General features: G+C 36.8%; 1 protein-coding gene and 1 long non-coding RNA gene across 5 annotated transcripts in view; one reads left to right on the forward strand and one right to left on the reverse strand.

Moving 5' to 3' along the window:
• The window catches only part of LOC124507605 (ankyrin repeat domain-containing protein 26-like), a 705,441-nt gene that overhangs the window by 153,928 nt on the left and 535,579 nt on the right, over positions 1-15,934 (reverse strand).
• Positions 1-15,934, forward strand: part of LOC124507614 (uncharacterized) — a 150,607-nt gene that overhangs the window by 1,642 nt on the left and 133,031 nt on the right. For 3 of the 4 annotated variants that reach the window (XR_006961042.1, XR_006961039.1, XR_006961041.1), the window contains exons 2-3: positions 9,042-9,154; positions 9,331-10,087. This is a non-coding gene — a long non-coding RNA (uncharacterized LOC124507614). Of the gene's footprint in view, positions 1-9,041; positions 9,155-9,330; positions 10,372-15,934 lie in introns of all 4 variants that reach the window. The other variant, XR_006961040.1, reaches the window with a different exon arrangement.

A 15,934-nucleotide genomic window follows, 5' to 3' on the forward strand; every position in this document is an offset into this window, starting at 1 on the left:
GTTATATATATAATGTATTATGTGTATTATATTAATATATCTAATATGTGTACATTATATATATATATATAATGCTATTTATGTGAGTCTGATAAAAAGCACAATTAATATTGATCTATTGAATATGTATAATCTTGAAATGTGATGTTGGATCTTACTGGGACAAAAAAGTTTAAACAAGAATCATATTGTATGCTGAATTATTACTTGGAAATGATTAGAAATACTGCCATTTATGAAAGTTTAATCAGTTTTTTACCTTAATGAATTGTTCCTTAAAATGGGCTTTCCATTTTTTCACTTGTAGAAAACCAAAATTTGAAGGAATGCTTTTTGCTGTTAATTTTCCAGGACTGACTCTTAAATACATATAAAATGAAGAAAGTGGGACTGTCTTACTGTCATGTGGAAATTCTACTGGCAAAAATTGAGTAAAAATGTTTTGCTATCTGTATTATGACTAAAACACTTATTTCCTTTCATATGCACACAAAGATTTCAGAAAATCGCTTTGAAGAAAGGAAAAATAGGGGGTTACAACAGTTTCCAAACTTAGCTTCTGATTTATAACTTTCTCCATTAGCGATAAGGAAAACAACATACAATTTTCAATTGTAACTTTGTTTCCTTTCTCCAAATTAGGACCAAGTTTTGAAACACTTGACTTATTAAAGTTATGGTTATCCACTTTGAAATGTGTACGAATATTTCCAACTACAGGTGACCCATGAATAACACAGGGGTGGGGTACAGTCAAAAACCTGTATATAATTTTTCATCCCCCCAAAACTTAATTACTAATAGCCTACTGTTGACCGGAAGCCTTACCGGTAAAATAAACAGTCGATTCATACATGTTTTGTACAGTAGAATAAGCTAGGGCGAAAAATGACATTGAGAAAAACGGAAGGAAGAGGAAATACACTTACAGTACTGTACAGTATCCAAAAATAATCCATGTGTAAGTAAAGTAGACCCACACAGTTCAAAACCATGTTGGTCAAAGGTCAACTGTATATTACAACTGTTCCTGTCTAGAATGTACTTATTTACATCTTTCTTAGACAAGGTAGCCTCTCCCTGAATGCCCCAAACGGGCTCCAAAATAGTGTACAGAACATAATCAACACTGTGGTGATAAGGATTCCAATGTCTTTACAAACTTAGGTGTGAGGACAAATGTTTTGGCTGACATGCTTCCCAATATTTTCAGAGACTGTTTTCCCTAATACCTTTTTTTAATTGAAGTATAGTTGGCATACAATGTTACACTAGTTTTTCAGTATACAAATTCAGATTGGACCATGGTATACACTATGCTATGCTTGCTACCGTACATGTAGTTACCCTCTGTCACCATACAACATTAATACAATATTGTTGACGATATTCCATATGCTGTATTCTTCATTCCTGTGACTTATTTACTTTATAACTGGAATTTGTACCTCTTACTCCCCTTCATCTATTTTGTCCATACCTCTCTACCCACCGCCCCTCTAGCAACCACCAATTTGTGCTCTGTAGTTATGATTCTGTTTGTGCACTTGTTTTGTTTTTTTTATATTCCACATGTAAGTGAAATCAGATGGTATTTATTTGTCTTTCTGCGATTTATTTCCCCTCGCATAATACCCTCTACGTCTATCAATGTTGTCACAAATGGCAAGATCTCATTCTTTTTGATAGCTGAGCTATATTTCATTGTATACATATTACACATTGTCTTTATCCATTCATCTCTCCATGGACACTTAGGTTGCTCCCCTATTTTGGTTATCGCAAACAATCTTTCCATAAACATAGGGATGCATACAACTTTTCAAATTAGTGTTTTCATTTTCTTTGGGTAAATACGCAGCAGTGGAATTAATGAATATCTATTTTTAAGTTTTTGAGGAACCATAACACTTTTTTGACAATAGCATTATATTCAGGCCTTATAAAATGAATGGGGCAACATGACTATACCAGACTTATAAAACTAATAACTCAATACCAGGTGATGGGGGAAGGCTTTATTCAAACAATATTATATTACCATTAATAAATACGATATAAAATATAAACCACGTTTTTTATATGACATGACTTAAGGAGCTACCAAGGTAATGTTGCATCTTTTCCCCAAAAGCTCTTTTCCTAAATATTTACCTCTGTGACCTTTATGTTTATATCTAGGTAAAAACTGTGTTTCGATGGTGAAAATAGCTTTCCAGTCCATGAATTAGAACACATGTGTACTCTTGTGTATACCTTTCCATTGATCCAAAATATAAGAGGGTGAGAAAATTATACACAGAAAAACTATATATCAGCAAATTTTAATTCAAAGAATATTTTTAAAGGATTTTTAATTAGAAGGATTTTCTCATTAACTGTTAACATACAATTATGGCCCATAGAAATCTAAGGTTCGGTTGGGGACACTGCAGGATTGAGGGACAAGGAAGTCACAGCCGTAGTCTCCATCTCTCCTTTAGTTAGACAGCTCTATTTCTCTCTGTTTTACACAATACAGTTTAATGCAAAAAAAAAAAAAAACTACGTTCTATTGTTTGAAAAAAAATTATTTTGAAGATATAAAAGTCACTAATTTAGTCAAAATCCCGAATTTTGCGTAATAGACAAAAAGGTCTCAGAGAGAGTGTACTTTGCCTGAGGTCATGAAACCAACTAGATGCAGACCAGGAATACACTTGTGGTCTTACCAAGCCTACAGTTCTATGCCAGTTACTTCCTCATAGTCAGGAAAAATACGTGTATTTAAAGTATAACTCAGAGAAAATGAATACATAAAACTTTGCCATGTGGCTCAGTAATGCTTAGGTTTGAGGCACACAATAGTAGCTCTCTAACTAAATTACAAATGTTAAAGTCATGAATGAAAATAAAGGAACAGAAATTATGTTAACTCCTTTTAGTAGCCGTCAATTTTTAAGCACAACTTTTTAAATTTTTAAAAAAATTTTTTTAACGTTTATTTATTTTTGAGACAGAGAGAGACAGAGCATGAACGGGGGAGGGTCAGATAGAGGGAGACACAGAATCTGAAACAGGCTCCAGGCTCTGAGCTGTCAGCACCGAGCCCGATGCGGGGCTCAAACTCAAGGACTGCGAGATCATGACCTGAGCTGAAGTCGGCCGCTTAACCGACTGAGCCACCCAGGCACCCCAAGCACAACTTTTTTAAACCACAGGACAGAGAACTTGAAAGAGAAAATCTTTAGGTGAAGCAAGCAAGCTGAAACTGAGGAAATTCTTCCTGAAAGCATTATTTTTTCCTTCCAAAGAAAATTTGTTTTGTCAAAATCGATCAACAAATGAGTGAACCCATGGTGTGGTTATTTACAGCAAAATTTAAAACCCAACACAGATTTCTCCTTCCCTTCTAGCATGCTTCTGTCTAACCTCTCATCATTCGTTGGTATGTACAAAAGACACAATTCACTTTATTTATAATTTAAATCCAGTCGGAAATTATAGGTGAACCTTCACTTCTCACATGTGGACTTATCTCTGTCTCCCTCCCGACGGGAAGGGAGACTCACCTAACGGGTGAATTTGGGAGACGGAGCTAAGCAGTGCTTATGTGTTTCTGGATCTCCTCTTTGAAAAGATGTGCCTGCCCACAGTAACATGAATTTGGGTCTGCTCTCAGCTCTGTGGTAAGCACCCGGCCCCCGGGGTGGGGGTCAAGCATTTGTTTCCTCAATTTACAACTGTGTGGGGAAGTGCCCGATTTGGGAGGAAGCCCAAAGTGGCTAACATAACCTAAATCGTATCCTCCAATTTGTTAGTGTTTATTAGTAATAAAGCTACTAAGTTTCTCTCCATCTCCCTGTCTCCTGTGTTCTGAATTTAGAAAGAGAAGAGCAGGGTTACTTGCCCCCTACCCAGTGTCACCTGTCACAGCTCCACCAAGAAAAATGACTAGACGACACTTACAGAAACATTCTCTTCTTCCTTGACTTCATAATTAACGTACATTGTTCAAAAGCATCGCTCACTCGAAAGAGAGAAAAAGTTGAAAGGAACCGTTTTAAGAACAAACATAGAAAGTCAGACAAACTGAGGACACAGAGGAATACATTCCAAATGAAAGAACATGACAAAACCTAAGAAAAAAAACTAAGTGAAACAGAGATAAGTAATATACCTCATAAAGAGTTCAAGGTAACGGTCATAAAGATGCTCAGTGAACTCGGGAGAAGAATGAATGGATCCAGTGATAACATCAACAAAGAGATAGAAAATATAAAAAAGAACCAATCAGAGCTGAAGGATACAATAACAGAAATGACAAATACACTAGAGGGAATCAACAGCAGATAAGAAGATGCAGAAGAACAGATCAACAATTTGCAAGACAGGGTAGTAGAAATCATCCAAGCCAAAAAACAAAAAGAAAAAAGAATTTTAAAAATGAGGCTAGGTTAAGGGACCTGTGGGACAACATTCAGTGTAATAATACTTGCATTCAAGGGGTTCCAGAAAAAGAAAAGACAAAGGGGCAAAGAACTCATTTGAAGAAATAAAAGCTTCATTTTAAAAATTCAAATATTTGCTTGATTTAGCTATTTATAAAATGCTCTACAATCACTCATCAAGATATTTTATAAAAATGGAAACAAAGGTGGTATAAGTCCAAAAAAAAAAAAAGGAAAAAGAAAAAAGAGTGCCATAAATAAGAAAGCAATTAAAGATGTATTCTCGTGTAAGAAACTAGCAACACTTTTAACTTAAAAGAGAAATTAACCTTTTTAGTGTTACAAGTTGATTTAATTCATAAAAAGGACTTACCATGGATTCTTTTTTTTTTCTTTTTTTTTAGAGTAGCCTCCATGCTTAGCGTAGAGCCCAATGCAGGACTTGAATTCATGACCCTGAGATCAAAACCTGAGCTGAGATCAAGAGTTAGACGCTGAACCGACTGAGCCACCCAGGCACCCCTCTGGATTCTTTTAAATAGTAAACATTCATATGTCGTTAAGTGTTTGGAGGATGATCATTCACTGACATACAGGGGTGGACAAACTGGATTATAGCAAAACTTTCAAGTGTTAATGAACCACTGCCAACTGAAAATAAGTCCAAGCATCTAAGTGTACCTGTGGTTACCAGGCAATAACATTTACTTTCCAAAATCAAATTTAAATGAAAGCTTTTCAAGAAATTTAACATGGGTAAGTTTAGTTATATTTACTGAATACAGTTAATGCTAGGTGTCTCTTGCGGCACACCTGGGTGGCTCAGTTGTTTTTAGTGTCCAAATCTTGATTTTGACTCAGGTCATGATCTCATGGTTTTGAGACCGAGCCCCACATTCGGCTCTGTGCTGAGCACGAAACCTGCTTGGGATTCTCTATCTCCCTCTCCTTTTGCCCCTCCCCTGCATGCACTCACTCATTCTCTCACTAAAATAAAATAAAAATAAGTATCTCTTAGAAATGAGAGATCAAGGGACTAATATACATATAATATATATTATATATTAATATTATATAACTAATATTAATATTATATTAAATATTAATATTATATTATAATGTATTATATTATATTTTATTATATTAAAATTATATTAATATTATATAAATATAATATTATATATAATATATATATATATATATATAAAATTTACCTCCGTTCTTTCTTAGCACATATAATGCTGACTTTTATCTCGTATGTGTTAGTTACTTCAACTCAGAATTTTGCCAAATTAAAAGCAACAACATCAGATATCTGAAACCCAAACTAAACAGATACTATAACTAACCTTCCACAAGGAAGCCTCCCTGTCGTCATATGACAGCCGTGGGTTTATGGTAGGAATCACTAAGTTTCCTCTTGGAGTAAAGTTTCCATTGAGTACTAAATTATTTTCAAAATGTCCACAATAAGGTGGTTCCAGGCCTGGGCTCATAGTAAGGGTCCTGAGTAAAGTTTGGTGCTGCTGTCTCTCCACAAGAAAATTTGTATTGCTCTCTGACAGTCTCTCCTTAGCCCTGTGAAGATTAAAAAACACAAATACATTTTCTTTTCCCCTAAATCATTCCTAAATGACATACATTTTTTTTTTTAGGTTTCCATAATAGTAAATAGCATTTGCCATTGAACAGTGTTTTAACACTGAACATGTGACGGAGCACACCTACTCTCTAAAATTATACTTTTAAAATTGCTCTAAAGAAATACTTATGTTTCCAGGGGGATTCCTAACTAACAATTCAAGTTAGGGAAGGGAGAGAAGTGGCTATCAGTGATGTACATGGGTTAACAAATAATACTTGCTGTCTTCTGGAATGGCTGTACTGACAGGATCCTTCAGGATGCCATTATATATACATACTTGTATTTAGTAAACCTGTTTACAGATGTAAAACTAAACCATCCCTCAAAGACATTTTCAAGCGTTTGCTTTCACCACTCTTGTACATTTCACTTTTTATCTCAAAGAAACTGAGCATTTGACACTGAGGAATCATTGAGACCAACAATCTCTAGGGGAGATAGTAGATGACAGACGTGTGATCAGAAAGAACTAAAACAGCTACAGAGGCAATTAGCTTATAACAGTTACCAAGGCACTGGAGGCAGAATCTGCCCTTTCTGTCTTCAGTCTTCCACAGGCCTCCCTCCCACCATGGTGCTCTTTTTAGCCACTTCGGGAATTATACTACCCTTCAGCCCTGTGTGAGTCCTTCTGCATTTCACCCGGATGCCTTTATGTAAAGTAGAAAAAGCATAAAGGATAGTTTGTCTCAAGGCCCACTCTAGGAATCATACCAAAGGTCACAATCAAGAGAATAAATGTACCAAGCTGCCAGGATGAGTAGTAGTAGTACCTGACCTTTTAGGTTAAAGATGTAATCTTCCAAAAAGAAACTCATCGACATTTCTATTTAGGGCAATTCTGACAAGCAATTTTATAATAATATGCTTCTAAATGAGAAAGCTTCGAACAATGCACTTAAAGACTAGCAGATCCGATCAATGGAAAATATACAGGGCGGGGGGTGCGGGGGTGGGGTGGGGGACGAGGTCCTGTAAAACCGAAAAAAAGAGAAGGGATGCAAACTGTCCTGGACTAACATTTCAAAGATAAGTTCACTTAGAAACCTCATTTTCCAAAATAACACGATCTAGTTGGCTTTCACTTCCTACTCATCTCATGATCTCGGCTCCACAGAAATTATGCTTTAGAGGCAAATTAATAAGCTAAATTTCTTGTCTATGATTCTGTGTTGACTTACCTGTTCAGCTTATTTCTCAAGGACTTTCTAAGTTTTAATTCTTCTAGGTAGAGTTGCCTGTAGGTTTCCAACTCTGTTTTAGTAGATCCTTGAGAAGTCTTCATTGTAGAGATCTGAGATTCCAGATCTTTAATTCTAAGTTCCATTTTATTTATCGTTGAAGCATGATCATTTTCTCTTAACTGGTCCAAGTTTTTTCGAGCTGCTGCTTGTTCCTAATGAAAAAAAATTAACAGGATAGTTTCAAAATAGGTATAATCTGAATAATTAATTATACCTGTTTCCTTTAGTTCTGAGTCAAAGTTTCAGAGAGAAATTTTAAATGAAAAAAAGCTCAAGTGTAAAATATTTATCATCAATGTCAACTGAATTAAACATGATTTATAAAATTAAAGTTCAATCATTCCTGTATTAGTATTCACGCAATCTGATAATTCAAATAATAGAATCAATGAGAAAATTTTTAAAGTCAACAATAAACTTAAGAATAATCCAAGTACAGTGCAATGTTTAAATCATAATTTTTCTTTTCCTCTTCATAGTGAGACTAGTTGTTTAAATCATCATTTTTTCTTATCCTCTCGATTTAGTAGGAATAATGATGAAAACTGAAATCTTTAAAGGGAGGAACAAATGCCTCCAGAAATCTACAAATTACCATAAAGCAAGTAGAGGAAACCCCTACAATACATCTATCCAAAATGTAATTTGCAGTAAAATGAATTAAAGCACATTACAGATCAATCAATTAACCTGTAAAAACAGGTTGACTTCGTGTAATTTTTCTACTATGTCCAGTCGTGCTCTTTCTTCAATCTCCCGTTTATACTGCTCCACTTGACTGCGTTCTACCATATTCATTTCCATAAATTGCTTCAATTTTACTACTTCTTGCTGTAACTTCTTGTTGTTGCTCTCTAGTTTTTCACGTTCTTCTTCGAAAGCTTTCATTGATAATAACTCTTGTTGAAGAACTTGATTTTTTGCGTCCAGGTGTAGACATTTTGAAGATGTAGTTTCCAGTTCTGTTGTAAGGACATCAGCCTGCATGAATAAAACACTATAGTTTGGAAGGGAGTGAAAAGAGTCTAACTCAAAACTACTATGAACATTTTTTTTCAGATTTTAAGTAATCTCTACACCCAGTGTGAGGCTTGAACTCACAATCTCAAGATCAAGAGTAACTGAGCCAGCCAGGCACTCAAATTTTTAAATAAACTCATTTGCAATAAAATGTTACCTGTCTTAGAATGTGGAACCTTAAACAAGTCAGAAAATCAAGAGACACGTTAAAGACATTAGGTGTTACTGAAATAGATCTTTGCTATCATTCTCTTTAGTACACAACATTTGCACTTGATTCTATACTTTTATTTTTCTATGATTTTTTCATATCTTTCTTTCATAAAATAAGTCCCCTCTTAGGAGAAAGTCTCTTAGCCCTTCCCCCATCTTAACACTCCATAGCTTTTAAAGAAGTTTTAGCAATATCATATTGACTTATGTATGCCCAAGTCAACAAATACGTCCCAAGATAAGACTCTGGAAATAAGACTCTAATTCATGAATCTATAAGTAATGCTTCTAATGCCACGGCCTGTTTCTGAACTGCAAATGTTTTATGCTAATTTGAACCGCATTCCCAGGAGAAATGATTCTCCGGGATGTGTTCAGAAATCACATCTCCCAGTATAAAACTTTAATTGGATGATCCAAATATGTTTTTGAGGCAAAATTTTTTTTTAATTCAATACTGTTATCTTGTAATCCTTTGTTACTTTCTAGAAAATAAGAGATCATACTAAACAAAAACAACCACAACAACAAAACTGGCTGGAGTTTCAGTGATGCTGAGTTGGGAACGACTTCCATCCATTCTATATGATTGGTAAGACAAGGTGAGTGGATGTGGTGGTTTTATAAATTCCTTGATACTTCTGTGAAAATCCCTCCCCTTAAATATATGCTGGCTTCAGTAACTGGTTTCTCGTGAACAGAACATGCAGAACTGCTGTGATTTTTAAGGCCAGCTTAGAAAATGTGATACAGCTTCCTTCTGACTTTCTTTCTCTAGGGAAGCTCACCCTTAGAACGCAGCCACCACGTGGTGAGGAATCCCAGGCTACCTAGTGAGTCTTCATGTAGATACTCCAGCTGAGACTAGCCAACGTCCTAGCCAAAGGCCAGCCTCAACAGCCAAACACGTGCGTGAACAAGCCTTTAGATGATTCTAGTCTCCAGCTTCCAGTTATGCCAGCTGATGCCAAATGAAGAAGAAATGAGTTGCCCTACTCTGCTTTGCCTAAACTAAAGATTGGTGAACAAGAGAAATGCTCTTTTGAACTAGTAGGTTTTGAGGTGGCTTATTACGCAGCAGTAAATTACTACCACAGATACTGATACTAAAAATGGTGTGCTGCTATTCAAAAAAACCTGAAACTAAACTTCCTTTGAACCAGGAGGTAGGTCGAACCTGGAAAGATGTAGAAAAGTGTAAGAATGAGACCCAAAAAGGGCCTCCACAAGACTCTTAGTGGAAACCTGATGGCCTGTGAAGAGGCTGACAGCAAGGGTTTCTAAGCAAGTGAAGAAAATGACACTGGACGAAAGGGAAGTCATGCTACAAAATACCTGAAAGTAAAACGGATAGGAAAGAGAAACTAAAGAAAGACTATGCAACTGAAAGGAACCAGGACTTACTGGGTTCAAGTATCTGTTTCTCATTTACAGCCTCTCTACATGTTGAACTGTCAAATAATGCTAAAATAAAGAAATGGCTTTTGGGTTCAGAGAAACTCCAGGGTGCTACCAGGAAAACAGAAAGATTTAAGGTATGCCTCCAATTTCTTTAAGGATCTTAAGACTATAAGATTTTTTTTAAAGTGGGTTCCACACCCGACATGGGGCTTAAACTCAGCACCCAGAGATCAAGTGTCACATGCTCTACCAACTGAGCCAGCCAGGAGCCCCAAAAGTAGACGAATTTTAAAGGCGTTGTCCTGTAAGAGCTTCACAGGAAACCTGAAGCGAAAAGCTTATCTCAAAAGGACTTGGGAGGGTCGCTTTGCTAAAACACGGCATGAAATCCAGTAATATTTACAGAAAACTAAAAAAGGTAAGAGATATATAGTAGCAAACATACTATTTGCTACCTTGGACTAAAAGGGGCCAAATAGTGCAAAATGAAAAGAGGCCTTTGGGTCTTAGAAGTCCCACAGGGAGGAAGCAGGATGAAAAAACAGCTGCAAATACAGGTCATTCCTTATGAAAAGGAAGGAACTAAGAGCTCAAGGAGTAAAGAAAGGGAAAAGACATGGAGAAAGTATTCTCGTGGTTAGGACTAAGTCCTAACTTAAGAACTGACAGCATGCATCAGGCTATATTTCAAAACTCTTATGGACTAGGGTGCTTCCCATCTTCTTTTTCTGAATGGGTGAGTCCTCAGCAGTTGACTAGACTGTTGCATTTGTGAGTGGTAAATAACTGTCTCTTTCATTCTCAAGTCCTCATATTGAGAACACTTGCACTCAAGGGGCTATACTTGAGATACCATAACCCAGGCAGCTTATCCCCACTGCACCTGATTAAGATGGTAAGATCTTGGACTCAAGCCCTGAACCTGATGCCATGATAACTGCGACTTGCAGGAGGTATTGGAGGGAGAGGGGAGTGAATGTATTTTTCAGGTGGGAGGAATACAAACATTTGTGGCTAGTGGGTAAAGTATACTGCTTTTTAAAGGTGTCCATAGGTTTTAATATTAATTCCACTAAAAAAAGACCATGGAACAACCTTAGTGACTTGCTCCTAATGAACAGAATATGTGACTATGATCCTGTGTGTATTCCAAGCCTAGGTGACAAAAGGCGATTCTGCCTTGCTCTGTATCTCAGGCTGCTAACTTGGAATCTAGCTCCCCATCTAGTGAGGAAGCCTAGGCCACAAAGAGGGTCTAGGTGTGTCAGTTTAAGTGTTTCTGCTACCTCCTGAACTGAAGTCCCAGGCAACAGCCAGCATCAACCACCAGACGTCAGTGAACAAATCTTCAAATGGATCCAACCCCAAACCTTTCAGTTGCCCCACCTGAAGCTGAGCAGGGCAGAGACTAGCTGTCCTGGCCACACTTTTCCTAACAGATATGTGAACAAAAGAAATCTAACCTTTGGGGAGTTTGTTAAGAAAAAAACAAAAATGATAAATTGAAAAGTGGATGAAAAAAAAGAGAGAAGACACATAAACCTGTATAGGAGAAATTGTTCTCCATTAATGTAGGATGTAATAAATGTTAAGATTAATTTATTAACAACCAATGGTGCTAATGAGAAGAAGCAGATAACTAGAAGCAACATCTAAGAAGTTTTTCTCTCAGGTTTTCCCCAGTTAGGATCATATTAGCTGCTCATTTTCCATATATGGCCTTTATTATGTTGAGGTATGGTTCCTCTAAGCCTACTTTCTTGAAGTTTATATCATGAATGGATGTTATAGTTTGTCAAATTCTTTTTCTGCATCTATTGCAATGATATGACTTTATGCTTTTTTGAAAATTAATATGAGGTATCACATTCATTGATTTGCAAATATTGAACCACCCCTGCAAACCAGGGATAAATCCCATTTGGTTATAGTGAATGATTGAATGATTTTTTTAATGTTTCTTTATTTTGGAGAAGGAGCACAAGCAGGGGAGGGACAGAGAGAGAGGGAAATACAGAAATCTGAAGTAGGCTCCAGGGTCCAAGCTGTCAACAGAGCCTGACACTGGGCTCAAACCGACGGACCATGAGATCATAACCTGAGCTAAAATTGCATGCTTACCTCACTAAGCCACCCAGCTGCCTCTGCCCCCGGTGAATGATTTTTTAATGTATTGTTGGATTCAGTTTGCTTATTTTGTTGAAGATTTTTGCATGTTCATCAGAGATGCTGGCCTGTAATTCTCTCTGTGGTGTCTTTATCTGGTTTTGGTATCACGGTAAAGCTGGCATAGAATAAATTTGGAAGTTTCCCTTCCTTTTATGTTTTTCTGGAACAATTTGAAAAGGACAGGTTAAACTTTTTTTTTTTTTGTATTAGCTCTTCTTTACATGTTAAAATTTACGTCTGAAGGCATCTGGTCCTAGACTTGTGTTTGTTGAGAGTTTTTTGATTCCTGATTCAGTTTCCTTGCTGGTTATTGATTTTTTTTTCAAATTTTCTATTTCTTCTTGTTTTACTTTGGTAAGTTATATATTTCCAGGAATTTATTCAATTCTTCTAAGTTGTCCAACTTGTTGGCATACATTTTTTCACAATATTCTCTCGTAAATGTCTGTATTTCTGTGGTGTTGGTTCTTATTTCTACTCTCACATTTGTGGTTTTATTTATTTTGGTCTTTTCTATTTTCTTGTTGATTACTCTGGCTAACAATTTATCAGTTTTATTAATTTTTACAAAGAACCAGCTCTAGGTTTCATTGATCTGTTCTAGTATTATCTGTTTTTTGTTTGTCTATCATTCATTTCTGCTTTAATTTCTTTTTTTAATTTCATTTTGAGAGAGACCACACATGAGGGGGGGATGGGCAGAGAGAGAGAGAGTGAGAGAGAGAGGGAAAGAGAGAATCCCAGACAGGTTCCATGCTGCCAGCAGAGAGCCTAACATGGGGCTCGATCTCACAACTGTGAGATCATGACCTGAGCCAAAATCGAGAGTCAGACAATCAGTTAAGCCACCCAAGGGCCCCCTGCTCTGATCATTATTACTTGCTTTCTTCTGCTGGCTTCAGGCTTCATTTGTTGTTCTTTTTCTAGCTCCTTTAGGTGTAAGGTTAGGTTGTTTGAAATTTTTCTTGCTCCTTGAAGTAGGCTTATATTGCTATGTACTTCCCTCTTAGGACCACTTTTGCAGCATCTCAAAGGTTTCAGACCATTGTTTTGTTTTGTTTTTTTTTTCATTTCCATTTGTATACACGTATTTTTTTAAGTTTCTTCTTGTATCTCTTGCTTAACCCATTCCAGTGTAGTAGCACGTTATTTAACCTGCATGTATTGTTTTTAATATTTAAGGCCCTTTTTTTTTATCCATTCTTGAGAATAGTCCATGTATAGTTGAAAACAACGTGTATTCTGTTTTAAAATGGAACGTTCTGAAAAAAAATCTCTTAAATCCAATCTGGTCCACTCTGTCATTCAAAGCCATTGTTTCTTTTTCTTTCTTTTTTTTTTTTATTAAACATATGAAATTTTTTGTCAAATTGGTTTCCATACAATACCCAGTGCTCATCTCCACAGGTGCCCTCCTCAATACCCATCACCCACCATCCACTCCCTCCCACCCCCATCAGCCCTCAGTTTGTTCTCAGTTTTTAAGAGTGTCTTATGCTTTGGCTCTCTTCCACACTAACATCTTTTTTTTCCCTTCCCCTCCCCCATGGATTCCTGTTAAGTTTCTCAGGATCCACATAAGAGTGAACACATATGATATCTGTCTTTCTCGTATGGCTCAAAGCCATTGTTTCTTTGGTGATTTTCTGTTAAGATGTATTTTTTGGTGATTTTTTTTGTTAAGATGTGTTGATGTAAATGGGGTGTTAAAGTACCCTATTACTGTCTTATTATCAATTAGTTCCTTTATGTTGGTTATTGTTTTATGTACTTGAGTGCTCTCATGGTGGGTGCATAAATATTTACAATTGTTAGATCTTCCTATTGGATTGTACCCTTTATTATGATACAGTAGCATTCTTTGGCTCTTGCTACAGTCTTTGTTTTTGGTTTATTTATTTGGAGAGAGAGAGAGTTGGGGAGGGACATAGAAAGGGGGAGAGAAAATTTCAAGCAGCCTCCATGCTGTCAGCCTGGAGCCCAACATGGGGCTCAAAGCCACCAGCCATAAGATCATGACCTGAGCCAAGACCTAGTCGGTCGCTCAAATGACTGAGGCACCCAGGTGCCCCACAGTCTTTGTTTTAAGGACTCTTTTGTCTAACAAAAGTATCGCTATTTTTTCTTTTAACGTGATAAATTTTTCTCCATCCCCTCGCTTTCATTTTTTTTTTTAAATAGAATTCATTGTCAACTTGGCTAATATAGAGTGTGTATAGTGTGCTCTTGGTTTTGGGAGTAGATTCCCGTGGTTCACACTTATAGACAACACCCAGGGCTCATCCCCAAAAGTGCCCTCCTCAATGCCCACCACCCACTTTCCCTTCTTACCCACCGCCCCCCATCAACCCTCTATTTGTTCTCTGCATTCGAGAGTCTCCTATGGTTTGCCCCTCTCCTTCTCTGTAACTATTTTCCCCCTTCCCTTCCCCCACGGTCTTCTGTTACGTTTCTCAAGTTCCACATAGGAGCAAAAACATATGATATCTGTCTTTCTGTGACTTATTTCATGTAGCATAATACCTTCTAGTTCCATCCATATTGCAAGAGATAGCACGATTTCACTCTTTCTCCTTGCCAGGTAGTATTTCAGTGTATATATAAACCACATCTCTTTATCCATTTATCAGTTGATGGGCATTTAGGCTCTTTCCACAATTTGGCTATTGTTGAAAGCACTGCTATAGACATTGGAGTACATGTGCCCCTATGAATCAGCACTCCTGTATCCTTTGCATAAATTCCCAGTAGTGTTATTGAGGGGTCGTAGGGTAGTTCGATTTTCAATTGTTTTGAGGAACCTACGCACTGTTTTCCAGAGTGGCTGCACCAGTTTGCATTACCACCAACAGTGCAAGCATCCCCTCACTTTCAATCTGCAGGTGTCTTTATGTCTAAAATGAGGTTTTTATAGGCAGCATACAGATGGCTCTTGTTTTTTAATCCATCCTGTCACCCTAGGTCTTTTGTTTGGAGTGTTTATTCCATTAATATACAAAGTAATTATTGACAGGTATGTATTTATTGTCATTTTACTACTTGTTTTGTGGTTGTTTCTGGAGATTTTCTAAATCCTTTATTGTTTTTCTCTCTTTGATGTCTTTCTAATTTGCTTTAATGATATATTTGGATTTCTTTCTCTTTATTCTTTGCATGGTTCTTAGTGGGTTTTGTTATATGATAAGCATTAATTTGTATATCACCTCTTCTGTGTGTAGCAGTCTATATTAAATTGATGGTCACTTAAGTTAGAGCTCATTTTTTTCTCCTCCCCATGTTTTGATAAGCTATTATATTGTATATCCTTTTTTGGGGCATTCCTTGAGGATTTTTTTTTACAGAAATATACATTTTTACTGCTTTTACATTTCCTGCCTTTATACTGTCACTTTTGATCTCTCCTTTCCACTCAGAGTCCCCGATAATATTTCTTACAGGCTGATTTAGTGGTCACAAACTCCTTCCATTTTTGTTTGAGAAATTCTTTATCTCTCCTTCTATTATGAATGATAGCCTTACTGGATAGAGTATATTTGGCTGCAGATTCTTCTCATTCAGCACTTTGAATATATCATGCCATTTCCTTCTGCCTTGCAAAGTTTCGGTTGAAAAATCTCCTGCTAGCCTTGTGGGTTTTCCCTTGGAAGTGAATGACTTATTTTGCTGCTTTTAAGATTTGTAGCAGTGGGGCACCTGCGTGGCTCAGTCTGTGAAGCATGACTTGATCTTAGCTCAAGTCGTGACCTCGCAGTTCGTGCATTTAAGCCCTCCGGTGGGTTCTGCGCTGACAGCACAGAGAGTGCCTGGGATTC

This window comes from Lynx rufus, unplaced genomic scaffold, assembly GCF_022079265.1.
Source record: "Lynx rufus isolate CCGP_SWC_20201006 ecotype Redwood Valley unplaced genomic scaffold, mLynRuf1.p SCAF_12, whole genome shotgun sequence".
NCBI lineage: Eukaryota > Metazoa > Chordata > Mammalia > Carnivora > Felidae > Lynx > Lynx rufus.